Source organism: Bison bison, unplaced genomic scaffold (assembly GCF_000754665.1).
Source record: "Bison bison bison isolate TAMUID 2011002044 unplaced genomic scaffold, Bison_UMD1.0 scf7180017864491, whole genome shotgun sequence".
Taxonomy (NCBI): Eukaryota; Metazoa; Chordata; class Mammalia; order Artiodactyla; family Bovidae; genus Bison; species Bison bison.
The window spans coordinates 12,263,663-12,271,107 of record NW_011495050.1 but is presented as its reverse complement, the minus strand read 5'-3'; the positions used below and the strand labels follow the sequence as shown (position 1 = coordinate 12,271,107).

Below are 7,445 nucleotides of genomic sequence, written 5' to 3'. Positions count from 1 at the left end.
TTTATTTAAGTATTAATCTATTTAAATATATTTATACTACAAATACTTTCACTAAGTAGAATCTAGGTTGAAGTCTCCAAAAAAAATCCACAACCTTTTGATTATAAATTTACATTATAAAAATGGTAACATTTCTTATCTCAGTATTTAAATTAATTTTAACTAATTTAATTAAATTTAATTTTGATATGGAATTTAAAATTCTTTATTGCAGTTATGGAGATTACATTGTATTTTATTTCACTCAGGCATGTATTTTAAATAGTATAATGGAGTGTTCTGATACATTATAATCATTGAATTGGAAATGGATAATTGAGGAACTGACTTTTGAAATAGGCTTCATTTACTTACTGTTTTTTACTGAGCATCCTCTTGAACTAGGTATTGTTTGGTACTAAGAACCAAATGGTAAATTAATTTCAGCCTTTCTCTGAGAGAACTTTGTGGTCCAATGTGGAAGCAAGAATGATAGATAATTATAATGGATGTGCTACGGTAGGAGAAATACAGTCAAGAAAAATTCACAACCAGTTGAGTCCCAGAAACCCAAAGGAGGCTAGTTCCTCTGGGGAGGGGAGGCATCTAACTGAACTTTAGACAAAGTAGTATTTAAACTGAGGTCTGAAGGTATTGCCTCCTCCATACAAAGGACCTTACACATCCCCACTGTGTTGCTCTGGTGACTATTATTGTTACTGTCCTCGGTCTCTGTGTCGTTCAGTCGCTCAGTCATGTCTGACTCTTCACGACCCTGTGGACTGCAGCACTCCGGGATTCCCTCTACTTCACCATCTCCCCCGGAGCTTCCGCAAACTCGTGTTCACTGAGTTGATGATGCCATCCAACCATCTTGTCCTCCGTCATCCCCTTCTCCTCCTGACTCTGTGAGTGAGTACTAATATATAGTTTTTGTCTTTTTCTCAGAAGACACAAATCGGTGTTGTGGGAAGAGTCCAGCCCTATGGAGAGCAGCCAGGTAGAAGCCCTGAAGGCCAGACTCCTCTACCAGGATGTTTGCAGGGCAGCTCAGCATCTCGACCATTTCCTTCTAAAAGGAAATGCCCACGAAGAGCTTTTCAAGCCTCATGTCCTGGCCCTCAGGGATATGGTCCAGCAAGTCTGCATTAAACTCATGTTCCTGCACCCAGTGGAATATGGGAGGAAAGCAGAAGAGCTGCTCTGGAGGAAAACGTACTCTGACGTGGTTCTGCTGCTGCTGAAGCCCAACAGAAAAAACACGGACTCCTCCGAGGAACAGTGGGAAGGCCCCCTGTGGGCGCATCTAAAGGGTGGCCTCAGGTTCTATGAACACCTTTTCCTGTTCCTGCAGGAGCACTACCAGCTGGGCTTGTGGAGCTATATCGACTGGCCTCACAGTGCCATCCACTTCATCGGCTGCAAAAGAGCAGGTCCTGCATCAGAGGAAGAGGTGGACTGGGCACGGATGGCCTGCCACCGCTGCCTGCTGTACTTGGGAGACTTGTTCCGCTTTCAGAATGAGTTCCTGGCCCTGCACACCAAGGACCTGGCAGAGAGGTGTTATTACAGAGCCCTGTCAGTGGCACCACACATGGGCATGCCCTTCAACCAGCTGGGAACTCTCACGGGGAGCAAGTACTATGGTGTGGAAGCCACATACTTCTACCAGCGCTGCCTCCACTCGGAAGTGCCTTTTAAAGGGGCATCTTGGAACCTCAAACAACTCTACCATCATGCGGGAAAAAGATATAGCCGGCTGAAGAGGAACCAGGGGAAGAAGCTCTCTCCCAGCCAGAGGCGGTGTTGGGATAACAAAAGGTTACTGGTTAGTTTCCTCTACCTTCAGAGCCTCTTGCAGCCTCAGAGGAAATTCAGAGCCACCAGGCTCATGGCCTTGTGCCAGCTGGTTCTGGAAGACTTCCGTCTTTGTCTTTCCTATCGGCCCTGCCCATCCAACCAGAGCCAGGCCTCCAGAGAGAGAAAGCCCGCAAGAGGCTACCAGTTCCTCCCCGACCTCCTCATCTTCCACATGGTGGTCCTCTGCCTCATGAGCGTGCACAGCCTGAGGACAGCGGGCTCCAAGCAGCACAGGACAGCGGTCACCTTCACCTTGACCCTTTTCTCCCATTTAATTCAACACGTGACGACACGCCTCCAGGCTGAGCTCCAGAAAGGGAAGCTGACTCCAGAGGTGGACGTCCCCAGGGACAAGGAAGACCAACAGAAGATGGAGGCTGGGGAGGGGCAACAAGATGGTCTAGCCCCCTCCCCTGGGCCCCGCCACAGCAAATCTCAGAAAACCCACAGGTCATCTCACGTTTCCAGTGAGGGTGACAACCCAGAAGCCAGTTTTCATTCTTGCTGTGACTGGGATGAGACAGAAGAAGCTGAAAACACATCCTTATGCTCACAAGTCAGCTCAGAACTCAGCAGTGAAACCACTTATTCAGACACAACTGATGATGAGGAAAGTGGCTCCCTGAATCCACAAGCAATGCAGGAGGGTGGAGCCAAATCCAAAGATAGAATTTCCCCTCCCAGGGATAAGCTGAAGACGTGTCAACTTCCCAGTCATCTCCTAGGTCTCTTAAAAACAACCAGTTCCGCTAGCCTATCAGCCCCGTCGAGCCACAAGCTTCCAGGCAAACATGGCTTTCACTTGGCTCCTGTCTTCAGCCACAGTTTCTTTACGCCTCCTAGTCCTGCCTCCAGCAAAGCATCTGTCACAGAGGATGACGTGAGCAGCTGTCTCGAGACAGAGCCTCCTGCTGGCTGCAACTTGGGGCAGAATGCCTCCATCAGCCAACCCTGCAGCAATCTCCAGACCATTCAGAAGAAACTGCAGGTCCTCTCTGCAGAGGGGCTGCTGCCCACGGTCACGGTGATACTGGGCTGGCTCCGTGCCAACTGCAATCTCCTCACTGCACATGGGTGGAGCCTGTTTAGCCTGTGGGACCACCTGTCCATGCTGCTGAACCTGCTGCCCTCTGTGCGAGACCTTCAGGAGCCAGGCCTGGGCCTGTCCTACCATCTCCGTGAGCTACTGCAGAGCTGCAAGGGCCCACACCTTCCCCAGTTCCTGAAGCTCCCAGAGGACATTGCCCTGGGCCAGCACTGGCTGAAGCAGGCTTCCCAGGAGAGGGTGGGCTTGGAGCAGGACCCACCTCCATTCAGCTCCCAAGATGAAGCTGCTGTGCGCGTCTGTTTCCTCAGAAGCTTTGGCCACTTCGCCACGACACTCCCTGGACAGTTCCTGAGGTATGACTCTCATTCAGGGGTCTTTGTGAGCACTGGGTTTGAAGGACCAGACAACCCATCTCAGCAGTTGCTAGAGAAAACTTCCAGGATCAGATTTTTCAAAGACATAGTACAACTGTGGCTTCAAAGTGAGGTGGTGCTGCTGGAGAAAACTCTCAGGCACATCCAGATTCGGTCAGCTTTGACCCTTTACCTGTTCCCTGACCCCCGGGCCCTCTGTGAGCACCTGCCAGTCATCCGGCAGCTTGCCACCAGCGGTCAGTTTCTCCTCATCGTACCCAACATTGTGGTGGACATACTGTATATCCTGAGAAGGGAGGACAAACGGGCTTCAGCAGCCATCACCTTCCTAGAGGGGGAGCTGAAGAGAGGGAACCAGTACCTTCTCTGCCAGTCCTGTGTGTCTGTGACGTTGGTGAGACCCAGGATGACCAGGCCAGACTCTGATGCCTGGGACCTCTATAACATGCTTGACATCTGCAGAGGTCTGCTGGACTCATCCTGGCTGGGGACCCCCGACCACAGGAATATGATCACCATCCTCACGGGCATCTGTTTAGACAACCCTAGGAATCTCTCATACCCCCTGCAGCTGGTGCTGGGGACAGCAACTGAAGCTGGTGTGGAAGTCAAGAATGTCCTGCGCTTCTACAGAAAGTGGAAGATGGTCAGCTGATGTGGTCATATCTCCCTACTTCTCCCTCAGCACTTACACATCAAGCTCAGTCTGTTCACCTCTCTTGTTTGCACCTAATGTTAAAGGTAGCTGTTGTGTAAACTCATATCTGTACCTACCTACCTATGGGTAGAGTCTCAGTGGACCATCTCCCAGAGGCCTTCATGTTTCCTTCTTTGTTGTCTTGACTTGATATCACATTCTCTGTCTGAAAAATATCTCTAGATTAAACTAACTCAGTATTTGGTGTTTTTGTGGTAAAGCAGCAACTTAAGGAGGCATTTCTGCGTCCCTGCTCAGCTGGTGGAACTGTAATTTGTTTTGCTCTTTTTTTTTTTTTTTTTTGCTTTGCTCTGCTTTGTGACATGAAACTTTTTAATGCTATTTTATTGTAATGGATCATGCCTACTATGTAAGGTAGGCTTGGCCATCTGTGAAAGCTCAATAAATGGAAAGTTAAAATTCTGATTGGAGTGAAGGGTTTTATTGCAATTCCTGGTTACTTCTTCACTGTGTTTTATGCTCCATTCAGGTTTTTCCCTTTTGGCTAGGACTAGGTCAGTAGCCCAGAATGCTGTGGTAGGATTTCATTTGCTCCCTCTAATATGATAGCAATAGCCCCAAGGATCAGCTGATCTGGTTCCAGTTATCTTCCATTGGAAGATAACCTACTTCCCAGATTATCTGGGAGTAGGTACTATTTAGTGGTACAGTATTGGTAAAGTTTCTAATTTGGCTACTATGACATTGTCTCTTGCTTTTTCCCTGGCTCTCAGATTCTTTTGGGACCTCTTGTCAACATTGTACTGATGTATACTCTGGAGAGCAGCTCTTTTAGCAAACTCCATTAGCAGAGTTTGAATGTGGACCCTGTAAATACTGGCCACAAGTGAATATCTACCGATTTACTCAGATTGACATGCATTACAAGTATTGACATTAATCTCCTCCCCTCCTCCCATCCCCAGAGTTCTTCCCTGGTAAACCATCACATTTCAAGGCCAAACTTAATCTTCTTTTAGGATCCTAAGTTCTTGAGGCATCTGAATCCTTCTCTGTCTGGATATGTTCCTCCCTAAGTCAACCTCAGGTCTAATTTATCCAGAAGCAGAAATTACCTTCTGAGCTTTTTCCTGACTCATGGGTTCTCATTTCTCAGTTGTCCTAAGCTAAGCCTTTGTGTTTCAGTTAAACTTGTCACTTTCCCTTTTCCATGCTTTTTAAAGTATTTTATTGTATTTATTAAAGAAATTTCAACTCATGGAAGAAAATCTTAAGAGAAAAACCCAAAGGTTGTTATACCCTAATATTAGCATTTTGTTTTCAGTTTATTTATAACTTGTCATTCTTCCTCTGGATACATGTTTTTCTTAGTTATATTCTATAAACACCTTTTTATTTTTTAAAAACCTTTAGTGGTGGAAATCTTTATTGCTTTATTATTATTAAAATTTTAATTTTGTATTGAGATATAGCTGATTAACAAGCAGTGTAGTGATAGTTTCAGGTGAGCAGCAAAGGGACTCAGCCGTACATGTACGTGTATCCATTCTACCCCAAACTCCCCTCCCACCCAGGCTGCCACATAACACTGAGCAGAGTTCCATGAGCTCCACAGTAGATCCTTGTTGGTTATCTGTTTTAAACACAGCAGTGTGTACATAAAAATCTTTTTAACTTCCGTTTCTTCAAATTACAGGCACTTCTTATATTATTGCATTATCTTCATTGCCCCTTTAATAGCACCTTCCTGTTATTGTTTGCTTAAGCGTTAACCTTTTTTTCTAATATTTTAGCATTAAATTATTAATAATTACGTGTTAAAGCCTGAGTGCACGGGCACACACACAGAGGTCTCTGTATCTGCTAGGATTAGTTCCTTAGGATAGGTGAACAGAAATTGATTTACTGAGTTAAAAACTACATATGTATATAAGTTTACATTATATTTATGTGTTTATATGTATGTATATGTAAGTGCCTGTCATGTCTGACTCTTTGGGACCCTATGGCCCATCGCTTGCCAGGCTCCTCTGTCTATGGGATTCTCCAGGCAAGAATACTAGAGTGGGTTGCCATGCTCTCCTCCAGAGGATCTTTCCAACCCAGAGGTCGAACCCAAGTCTCTTATGTCTCCTGCATTAGCATGTGATTTCTTTACCACTAGTGCCACCTGGGAAGCCATATATGTATATGTACATATGCATGTAAATATAACTTTTTATGACATATGGACAAATGGCTTTTCACAGAGGAATTTATTTCCAGGAGAGGAATAAATATTTAACATGGTTTCATAGCCACATTTTCCACCAAATACATTATGATAATTTTCATAATAATCATTTTTTAAAGATGATTTTTAAAAGTGACCATGTTATGCATATTCCATAATTTGCATAATCATTGTCCTGTTTTCAGATATTTGTTTCTTCATTTTTTCCATTATAAATAATGTAAATAAATTTTTGTATGTGCTTTTGATTATTAGAGCAAATTCCTAGAAGTAGAATTGCTGAGGCAAAGGAACAGAACATCAGGGCCCTTAATGATTCTAAAAATGATACTAAATTGGCTTCCTAAAAGGCTATAAGAACACTTACTCCTCGGAGTATGAGTGTGCATATTTCATTGCATTCATTCAGATAATTTCAATTTTTTTCTTGCCAATTTGAAAAGTAAAATTCTCATTGTATTATTGACTGTAGAAGATTGAAATAAATAGCCAAGTGGCTGTATTACCAATTTTAAGCTTTTTTTTTGCTTATCTCATTTCACTTTAAATCTTTTTCTTATTTCTTATTGATAATTTTTTTCTTATTTCATATTGTTATAATCTGCAACTAACCTACAATATATGAGAGCACAAATTTAATTCGACCCTAAATATAATTGTCTAAATCAGATAGCTGACTGCCCTTTTATTCGTTGCCTTGCTTGTTGTAACCTGCCAGATAGAGTATTCTATTTGTGTGAGAGCTGATAATAATTGGTAGCTTGAGAGGAGTGAAAAAGTAACTCAAAGCATGCAATGGAGCAGAAAAGAATAAAAGAACAAGAATAAATTATTATTTTTTAAAATTTACCTTATAATTAGAAGAAAATCACTTTGCAGCATTGTGTTGGCTTCTGCCATACAAAAGTGTGAATCAGCCATAATTATACATATAATCCCCTCCCTCTTGATCCTCTCCCCCGCCACACACCTCCCCCCACACACCCCTAGGTCATCACAGCATGCCAGGCTGGGCTTCTCGTGCTATAGAGAAACTTTACCAGCTATCTATTTTACACATGATGGTGTATATATGTCAATGCTACTTTCTCTATTCCTCCCACTCTCTCCTTCCTCCACTGTGTCTACTGTTTACAATAGCCAGAACATGGAAGAAACCTAGATGTCCACTGACAGATGAATAGATAAAGAAGTGGTCATATATACAAAAAATAAATTATTTTTTAAGATGCAAACAGGTTTTTCTCATAGGACATATTTGATGTTTTCACATATGAAAATAAATAAGCATTT

General features: G+C 43.5%; 1 pseudogene; it reads left to right on the top strand.

The window, feature by feature from the left end:
- Positions 1 to 964: 964 nt before the first annotated feature.
- Positions 965 to 3,916, top strand: LOC105005521 (annotated as a pseudogene).
- Positions 3,917 to 7,445: the final 3,529 nt, after the last annotated feature.